Source organism: Corvus brachyrhynchos, unplaced genomic scaffold (genome assembly GCF_000691975.1).
Source record: "Corvus brachyrhynchos isolate BGI_N302 unplaced genomic scaffold, ASM69197v1 scaffold10, whole genome shotgun sequence".
Classification (NCBI taxonomy): Eukaryota; Metazoa; Chordata; class Aves; order Passeriformes; family Corvidae; genus Corvus; species Corvus brachyrhynchos.
Window position 1 is genome coordinate 5502718 of NW_008236180.1, and position 10500 is coordinate 5513217.

The following is a 10500-nucleotide window of genomic DNA, read 5'->3' on the forward strand; positions in this document are numbered from 1 at the left end:
CTAAATCATGAAAACCAAGTTGCAGCAAAGCTCTGCCTTGGCTGAGTACCCCACCCTGGTTGCAGCTTCCCAAGCCCCTGTGCTACTGGTATTTGGCCTTGCAGAGCAACAGCCATGAATTTCTTTCCCTTTCAGAGCTGCAGAGAAGAGCAGTGCCTGGGCACCCAGAGCCCATGTTCTTCACGGAGATAAAAATCATGAGGGAGTGCATTAGGCAGCTTGTCTGTAGGGAAAAAAAAGCTAGGCTTTGGAGCAGCACAGTGCTTGCCAGAAGGTTTCTTTTGCTTTTTCTTTTCCCTCCTTCCACAGAGGCTTCATGACACTGGAAAGTAACATCTGGGTGAAGGACCATCTCCAGTCCATGGGTGATGGAGCTGACTCCCCAAAGCAAGGTGCAGCCAGCCTGCCTGCAGCTCACCACCCCTTTGTGGTGCAACACAAATGTTGTTGCCATTTCCCTCCTTCTTCTTCTCCTTCCCCTGGGTATAATCTCCCTTCTGGGAGCCCATAATCTGGGGAGAAGAAGCTCTTTCCCCATGAGGTTTGAATGAGGCTCTCACATGCAGTCACTGATGAGTTTCTTAAATCACTGAGTGCATAAAGGCTTTTTTAAAATTTGTGATGAATAGTATTTAAACATTACTAACTAAAATCTCCAATAAACAGGGGTGTTATATGCCTTAGGACAGTACAAATACAAGTGTCTGGGCTCTCTTCATGTCTTTACTCTTTGGATACAGAACAGCAGAAGTGCTTTGCTTCTGTTGAGAAGTTCACCATTAAGTGAGGTGATGTTTCCACTCTTGACCTTGGATGAGTGCCTACGTTTGAATTTCCAGTAATTCTCCATATTTTTCAGATATATTTGCTCCAGAGAAGCTGTATTTTCCTAGGTTTGGTTCCTCACCCAGCACATTCCTACTTTGCTCATTACAACTCACAAAAGTGAAAAGAAACCCCTGAGAAAAAAAAAAAAAGAAGAGCAAATGAACCCTTTGAAACCTGGTTGTAGAGAATATTCAGAAGGTGAGGAGATCTCTGGAGTGCAGACCAGAGCCAGCAGATGCTGGGCAAGCTGGTTTTGACCCACTGTGGGATAGCAAGGTGGTTATCCCATGAGACCCAATCTAGTCCTGAGGTTGCAAAGCTCCAAGCCTACAACACAGAGCCTTAAAGGGATCCTCCAACCACCAGTGGCCAGTTCAGCTCTGGTGGGATGATTCTGGGCACCTTTGAGCCTCCCTGGCAATGTGCAGTGGCTGTGGTGCATGATGTGGAGCTGAAGGGCAGAGCTTGCCTTGGATGGAATTTTCCATGGCTCAGAGGTTGGTGCTGGACATGGAAACCTTCAGCCACGGCAAGTCCAGTGCCCAGCCCTAAACAGCCCTTGGCTGATGCTTTGCTGTCACCCACAGGTGTGATTTTGGGCATACACAGGGATCGCTCCTGGAGGGGAGGTACGCAGGGGAGGATGGAGAAAAGGAAGGGTGTTTTAATTCCAACCTGCTGTGAGTCACTTCATTAGCCCTGACCCTGTTTGACCCTTCTACTGTTATATCAGCCTAACTGTTTATTTTCCCCATAACACTAAAACCAAATCGATTACCTTTGTCTCAAAGCCCTTTATGTGTCTCGGCGCCCAGGAATAGCCCTGCTTTTAGCAAGGGGCCTGATGCAAATGAAATCTTTGGGAAGTAGGGACAGTTTGGAGCAGACACCAAGTCGACCTCCTCATCTTCCTCCTTTTCTTTCCTGATTAAGCTTCATATATTGCATTTAGAAGAGAAACTTTGTTTCTTTTTAAAATAGCTGTACAGTGCTATCTCTATAAATGTGCATGCTGTGTCTTTGTTGTATACATCTGTACAATCAATAACTGTGTCTTGCAGGGGATTTAAATATTAGTCTTCAAAACCCAGGTCTAGAGCACCAGATTTATCTGTAGGAAAACATACCCTTTCCTGCTTAAGGAAGGATATTAATTATAGATGCAAACCCATAAATCTTGTGGCTTTAGGTGAGATATTTGCTGGATTATAAATATGAATTGGAGATGAGGATCCTGCTCTTCCTATTATTACTATTATTATTATTACTTACTGGTTATTATTTTCTATATGATCCATATCTTCAGGTGGGTCAAACACCTCTGGGGAATGGGGAGCTAAGCCTTCAAAGGGTGCACACATGTTGAATTCATTAAAAGGTTTTCTATCCCAGCCTTGCACCCAGCTGCATTTTGCAGCCGGGTGAGTCATTAAACTCCCTCTTCAGTTGCCTTCGCCTCCTCTCCAGCCTGCTTTTGGTACCTCATTTCATTGTGCTGCTTTTGCCTGATCATATCAAGCCCCCTAATGTTTATTAATGTGGCCCTGTGCATCCTATTGAAAATGTGCTATTGTTTCTCAGGTTCTGCTTCAGCACTGCTCTCGGAAAGCAGCCAAACCAGGAGCCACTGGGGACCCCAATATCACCCAGAGCTTTGTCATAGGTGACAATTTTCTTCTCTGCCATTTGTTATGGGACATCTGGGGACATCAGTAATAAGCCACAAGGGCTCGATTGCCCAAGGAGCTGAGCACCCAGAATATCAAGTGGAGGGTTTGCTTGAGGCAGGGTGTGAGTGCTTTGATGTGACAACTGTGGGCAGTCCTGAGGCCACTCAGCACCTTCAGGGCAGGGCTGGAGGGGCCTCGCCACAGAGACCCCAGAGCTGGAGAACTGAGTGTCTCTGGCTAATTCAATACCAGCCAAGTCAGGGATACATTGCAGTGGATCCCCCAGACTTTACCAAGTGCTCTGAATGCCAATTAATGAGAGTTAAACTGAAGACATCACTGATGACCCCAGGGCTTGCTGATTTGCCTGTTTCCCTGCTGATCTCTGCTGCTCCAGACACTCTGTGGCACGTCAAGGACCAAACCCAGCCAGGTGACAAATGCGAAGGGCTGGATGCTCACCAGCATCAGCAGAAGCAAAAGGCATGGAGCTGGACTGGTGTGCACTGGGAGGAATTCCTGAAGGCAGCTCTGGCAGGTGCGGCCCTGCAGCAGGCTGCTGACCACAGGAGAGCACATACTGGGATCTCAAAATAAATTCATGTAACGCACTACCCTGAAATTAATAGGCCCTTGTGTGCCAGGGCTGTAAAGACAGGGCTCTGTATAAGGTCTGGCTTTTTTGAATTAGACTCCTGTGCTTAAATAAATTAAGCGAGTTGTCAGTATATTAAATGATTTAATGCCTTCTTCGGTTTTGCAGTGGAATCCTAATGAAAATACTCTTCAATATAAAATGCTGAATAAATTAAATGGTGAAGTATTTAAATAAATGGTGTGTTGTTACTGTGAACCACATTAAATTAGTGTTTGCCTCTATGGTAATGATGCTGCCCTGGCTGTAAAAGAGTTCTGCTGGTTCAGGCTTTTTTTCCGACAAAATATAAGTGTTGTGCTTAAGATGTTCAGTTCAAAAGGTTCTGCACTGTTCCTGGGCCAAAACCTGATATCAGTGGAAATCTTGTTGGCTGGCTAACAAGGAACTGGATTAAATGGCATTAGGAGCAAAGGGCTCTGGCAGACTGAATTGGAACTGCTGAAGAAGTTTCTGGGTGGTGGCCTCTGCCCTGAGCAGGAGGTACAAAGGTGTGGGGCGGGGTTAGTGACTGTGGCAGGCAACATCCTGCAGTGCTGCCTCCTCCCCACTCACTGATAATCTGGGTTATCAACTGTGGTGACAGCAGCAGAGAGGTGGCAGGTGGTGGGGGCAGCAGCCAGGGCTTGAATCAAACCAGAGGTAAATCCAGCACAGCTCAGGACACACGGACATGGTCCCAGATTCCCATCTGGCTCCTTGGTGTGGGCAGAAGGGATGAGACGAGGTCCCAGCATCCCAATTTACACCTGGATTGATTCTGCAATTGAAGAACCACACTGATGTCATGAATAAACTGTGGAGGGCCCTAAAAGTCTTTCTTTGCTGATCTCATTATAAGATAAGATAACAAATGACCTCTCTTTTCTATCCTTTCTATAAGGTAAAGACCTGCTTTTAAAGGTAAAGACCTCACCAGAAGATAAAGTCCCTTATATAGAAATCAATTGTGAAACAAATTCAGTTATCCACTTTTGGATATCAGTTCTTATCTCATCACCTCTACCAATCACAGTATTTCTTGGGAACGAAAATTTTTTTTGTGACACTGTTTTCCGAGCTTAAAAAGCAGAAATAATGTCCCAGTACACAAGGAAAAGCAAAAAATAAATTATATATGTATATATATTTATACCTGTTTGGTCCCCAAGCACATCTAGATGCACAGTAAGATGTCAGCTGGGGCTTGCAGAGCAGTGCCAGGAGAAGTCCATGCGTGGCTCCTGGAGTTTCCTGATTGAGGGGTCTGTAGCTGAGACTCCTGCTGAGTAACTTCCATGGAAGGAGAAATTTCAGCAGCTTCCAAACCAGAGAGCAGAGACGTGGTGGAGCTGCTGCAGAAAGTCCCCAAGACTGCAGCACTCTCTCATTCTGTGTTTTCCTGGGTGTAGATGAATCTGTTATCAAACTGCACCTTTTCCACTCACAATTTTAGCAACTCTTAAGGAACATGGTGGTGTCATTTCCCTGAAAAGTCCATCAAGCTACAGCAGCAGCTGGGGATCAGCAGGATTTTACTGAACCACTGGAATGCATGTGCTTCATGCTTTGAGCTGCTCTCCTTGGCACTGCATTTTGGGGGGTTTTTTTATAGCAGGGGGATATGGGCTGGGCTTGTTTTATGGGGTTTTAGAGGACTCTTCCAGGCTCTCCACTGGCAAAGATGAAGTGCCAATCGCACTGAGGTGTCTGCATGAGTGCCCACCAAGGCCAGACCAATAACTCTGGGAAAAGGGAATGGTTCCACTCAGTGCTTGAGGATGATGTCTTAAATACTTATTATGAGGAAGATTAAAAACCCAAAAAGGCCCATCCCATTCAGGCACTGTGTGCGCCTGTGTGTTGATTCACAGTGATCATTGGTGAATCCAGGATATGGCTTAAAAAAACCAAAAGAAAAAAAAAGCACGAGTCTGAAATGGCCGATGATGATGAAACCATCTGTTGGGAAGTTGTTCTGCTGTTACTTCTCCCAAACATAAAGCACACCCTTCCCAGATGGAATTTAACAGCGTCAGCTTCCAGTCACCAGCTCTTTTTATCGCTCTGTCTGTTAGATTGAAGGGCTCTCCCTTTCTGCATCCCTGTACCCTGTCTGAATACATCTGGATTGTCATTAAGCCATCTCTTAACCTTCCCTTTGTTAAGCTAAGCACATTGGGGTCCTTGAGTCTGTCACTATAAGGCATGTTTTGTGATGCTTCAGTCATTCCCGTGTGCCCTCTCCCATTCATCACCATCCTTCTGGAGTCGCAGGCACCAGAAATAGCTGCAGTGTCCCATTAGGTGTTACACCAGAGATATTTCACTCCACTGTTTTATCAAGTTTCCAGCACTATGTAAGAGGATCCCTCCTCCCTGCAGTGAAATCCCGGTTCCTGGAAGTGTGGCTTTGTGTGAAACCGACTGGGGTTTGCTTCCATCTGGCTCAGCAGCAGTGCAGGTCTGAGGCAGAGCCCCATCCACATTCCAGCCGTGGTCCGACTCCAAATCTCATCAGCAAACTTGGACTGTAATGAGTTTTGATTTTCTACCTTTTGCTAAAAATGCTGAACAGAAAGGCAGCCTCTTGGGATGCTCCTCGGATATGTTTAAACCTATCACCAGGGTTCTCATCCGTTTAGCGCGGGCCGTGTTGATATTACATTGTTTTAGCTTCCTAATAAATGAGACAACATTAAGTTAAATGCCTCGCTGAAGTCAAACGTAACAGTGTTGATGAAATGTACTAAATCAATCAAATCTATAATCACATTCTTGAAAAATTATATCAATTTCATTTAATAAGATCTATTTTCCATTAGCTCATGTTGATTGTAATTAGTTATTCTCCTTAAATTGTTATTAATCAAGTCCCTTATCAGCTCTTCCATTATTTTTTTTTTTCCACAAAATCAACATCAAACAATCAGATTTATAATTACGCAAGTCATCCTCCTCATCGACATTTATTCGTTGGCTCAAAGTCAACACTGCTTTGATCTTCTGGAAAACTCTGTGCTGGCCTGGGGTGCTCCTGGGACAGGTTTTAAAACTCTCAGGCACTGAATATTGGGAGCTGCTGATCAAAAAAAAATCCCCTAGCTGTAGTAGCAGCTGTTTAACATCCTGAGTTGGAGCAGAAGATATTCCACATCATCATATTACATGGCGATTTCACTCAGCTTTTTTTTCCCCCGAAATAGAGAAATTAAATATTTAGTGTCTGCCTTTTATGTATTCTTTTTTTAATGTCTGCTATTTTGTCTAGACAACTACTTTGAGTCTCTTATATCTAAAGAGCACATCCCTGTTGCCCTCAGCTCTGCTAGCCACAGGTTTCACCTGACAGCCTCCTGCTTGGGGCTGGTTTATGTTCATTTTTATTCACTTTCCCTTCTTTCTTTCTGGGAGTTTACCTACTTTCACTCTCCTTTGAGCTTCAGTTTTCAGCCAGAATAACCTTCTCTTTCCCAATGCTGAGGTTTTACTAGATTTCCTAGAAGCCAGAGTTTCTTTAAACAAGGAGTTGCCAGATATGACTCCCATTTTCTGTTTAAAATCCTCCCAGGTGACCTGGCTCACAGCTCTGAAAAGCACAGGGACCCATGGTCAGCTCAGGCTTTTTTGTCTGTGCCCAGCTTGTATGATCGAAACGGGGTCACCTCTGTGCTGGCTGTAGCCAGTTTTGGGGTCTGTAAAGTCCTGCAGCTGTCAGGATGATCCTGTCGAGGATCCTCCTGGTTTTGATTAGGAAACACTCTTCTAGCACATTTAGAAAACCCCCAAACCAGCACTGTGAGCTCTCCAGCTCACATCATTCGAGTTGAAGTTCCCCAGGACAGCATAGGGAAATTTTCTTAAGTATTAGAGATATGTGACTAAGAAGTGAGTAATCCCTGTTTTCTAGTGAGGGTTGATGGTCTGGAGAAACACCTTCTTTTGGTTTTTATTTGTGTTTGAGGTCACTTTCTCTTCAGTTTCTAGTGGTGCTCAGAATGCAGAAATGTCACTTCTGATATTGATTGTCCCTCCTGTGCCTTCTTTTCCCACTCAATTCTTTCTAAATAGGTTAAAACTATTGATTTTAGTATTCCAGGCACATGGATTTTCTCCCCAAGTTTAAGTCATACTCTCCGGAAAGAATCTGTACTTATAAATTAGCCATTCCCAGCTTTTTGTTTTGTTCAGACTCTGCTGTACAGGCAATTAAAGTTCTCCTCACTTCTGTAGGTGCATTTGTTAGCTCTTTTCTCCAAAGCTTCATTTCTTACTTGGGCAAGGGATAGGGATGGATCCTGAAACATTTTTGTGCTTTTTCACACTCCCCAGTGCCTGTTCCTGCTCATCCACTACAAGTTCCCTCCTTCCAGAAAGGTCACCAGCCCAAACAGCTGGCACAGTAGAAGGGAAAACCTCAGCCCAACCACTGCCAGTCGCAGCACAGATTCCAGGGTCACCATGGCAGTGGGTGCAGGATGGCTCAAGGAACAATCTTTCATGAGTCTGCTGCTGACAGGCTCCAACCTCACGATCTCTTCTGGCAGCCACTTCCCATGCTCAGCTCAGCCTGCTGCGACCTTTCCCCAGACCCACAGAAGTGCTTTTACTTGGCTTCCATGGAAACATCACATTTGGGGTAGAATCTCACTTGCTTTTTGGTCCCCAGAGGATTTCCAGAGGTTTCGTGAACGCCAAGCCAAGAGAAAAAAAGAATTTTGCTTAGGGCACTGCACCTGTGGCTGGAGGTCTGAAGGTTTCCTCTCACCTCCTCATCTTCTGCCTTTGGCATGTGCTCCAAGGTTGTGTTGGCTTGAATTCAGCTCAGGACCAGCTGTGTTGACCCCATAATATGGAATCCCAGAATCATAGAGCCATAGACTCGCAGGATCAGAGCAGTACATGTTAGAAAAAACCAAACCACAGCAGTTGTCTAGATTTGGCCATAGCTGGGCTCCGTGCCTGGGGATGTGCCTATTCCTGCTCTTGAAAATCGTCCCCTCCATGTTCTTTAATCCATCAGAGTATTTAGGGCCAAATCTGTGAGTGGAGAGGTGGTGAAGCACAGGAGAAGAGAGCAGAAAGTCTGTAAAATAAAAAAAGCTACCCAAAGCCTCCTGGTTGCTCTGAACTGCACATCCTTCCTTTTGGGAGGTGTCTTTTTATCTCCTCCTGGATACTCACCATCATTTTGTGGGATGCCTCTGCTGTGGGTTTATGGTTACATTTCCATCCTTTTCACTGCCTTTTAAACAATTTTGTTGTTACCTTCTAAAATTCAGAACATGAAGAGCAAGGTCCACCCTGGACGAATGGGAAAGGATAGGTGATCTGTAGAAGAGGTCGGTGCCTGCTCCAGGACAAGCATCATCCCAAACGCCTCCTGGTAGTTTTCTCCTGTTTGAGCCCAGGACAGACGGACAGTGTGGAGCTTCACTGGGACAACTGGGACTCCCTGCCTCTTGCCAAAAAAACCCTGGGGGCTCTTGTGGGTAAAAGCCTGAGCTGCTCGTTTCCTTAATGCAATTGGCACTCTGCTCCATTATGAATTCCATTTATAAATTGTAGCTTCCACTTTTTTCTTTCCCTTTTCTTTTCTTTCCTTTCCTTTTCTTTTTTTTTATTAAAACTCTAAATTTCATTAGTTTGCACTTACAAAAATAAGCCTGGCATCAACTAGTGAGCTCTCCTGAGATTGTGTCATCAATTTACCCTGCCATCGAAGCAGTCCGGTGTCATGCCTGGCACGGTGACAGTATCCAGCTTCAATCCTGCGGCTGCCTGCAGTCACCTGCCCTGCCTGGGAGCAGAGAGGCACTTACATGGACTTTTCTGATTAGGAACTTTGGTTTCAAGGTTTCAAGGGGATTAAAAAAAAAAGAAAGAAAAAAGGAAGTTGATTGTAAATTTAATTCCTGCATCGTAGTCATTTCTGCACCACGGGTCATTAAGCACACATTAGTACTGCCACCCATTTCTCACAGGAGCTGCACCAGAGACACAGAGCGTGGCTGCTGCATCCTGGAACATCCTGCCTGCAGCCCGTGGGCTTCTCAGGTGGTGGGGGGCACCCTTAGCCTGGATTTTTACCTGGCAAATCTCAGGGGAGAGCCAGAATGGTGGCAACCCTGAGTGCAAGTGTGACTGATAAATGCTCTGGGAGTGGTGGCTTCTCCGTATCTTACATTGAAACCCCTCCTCGTCTTATCCTCTCCCAGTCTCCCGTTCATTTCTGACCCTTCCAGCTAGTGAAGGTCTAACAGTTCCACGCTTCAGGTCAAGGATTTGCCCAGCCCTAACAGAACCACCACTATTTGTTGCCTGCCTAAAGTGAGGTTTTCTTCTAATAAAAAAGTTCCATGTGCCCAGCAATGTGAAAGATAGATCTGTGAGCATGTGAAAGACCTGAACCCAGACATGCTCAGCACTGGCCAGAGCTGCCTGAACACTGCCCATGTCAGTCTGTCCAGGCTTGACAAACAGCCTGAGGAAGGTGGCTCCTTTAATAGGCTTCAGGGGTTTATTTATAGCCCCTTGGAATAAGTGCAGCTGATACTTAAGATCAGCGGAATTAATGACAGCGAGCTGGCGAAAGGCCAGGTCTGCAAATAGTGCCACTAAAAGTCTTCTCCACCATAAAATTTGTTTAATGTAAGAAATCATATCATGCAGGGTTTTGTCTGCCATTTTTATAATTAGCAGGAGAAATCTCCAGTTCGCTCCTGAGAGCAGCCAGTGCTTTATGGGCTGTCTTTTGGTGGTGGTTTGGAATTTTATGTCTGTGTTTGGAGGGACTCCTTGTGTCTGTGTCCCATGGGAAGGGTCCCTTGCCCACTGTGGATCTCCTCTCCATTCCCCAGAGATGTGGGGAACAGAGAAGAGAATCAGGACCTGTGCCAGGTCCATGTGGTGGCTGATCACAGAGGAGGATCACACCCTGCATGTGCCAAACCTCAGGATCAAATCTTTGCCGAAAGAGCTGCCAGCCAGTGCAGTGACATTCCTCCAAGATTTCACCAAAAATTCATCAGCTATCCAGAAAAGCAGCCTGTGGGCTGGGCAGAGCAGAGTGGGGCAGTCTGTGATCTGTAGACAAGCAAAATGCATTGAAACCAGCCACTTTGGCCTCACTTTGTCCGTATTCGATAACTTTGAGATACTTTTCTCCAAAGAGCCATGTCAAACTTTGGCAAGTATTCCCACTTTCTACAACCCTCTCAATCATACACAAAATCCCCAGCAAATTGCCTCAAACGGAGTTATTCTATTCCCTTTTTGTTTCCTTCCTCTAATGGAACAGAAATGAGCTTGGGTGGTTTTGCTCACTAACCACAACAAATGACTCTAATAACACATGCCGCAGCATTC

The 10500-nt window shown here is 45.4% G+C and overlaps 1 long non-coding RNA gene across 1 annotated transcript in view; it reads right to left on the bottom strand.

Annotated features, from left to right (window-relative positions):
* Positions 1-6860, bottom strand: part of LOC108446774 — a 23095-nt gene extending 16235 nt beyond the window's left edge. Inside the window, exon 1 of the long non-coding RNA XR_001862072.1 lies at positions 4289-6860. This is a non-coding gene — a long non-coding RNA (uncharacterized LOC108446774). The remainder of the gene's footprint in view (positions 1-4288) is intronic.
* Positions 6861-10500: the final 3640 nt, after the last annotated feature.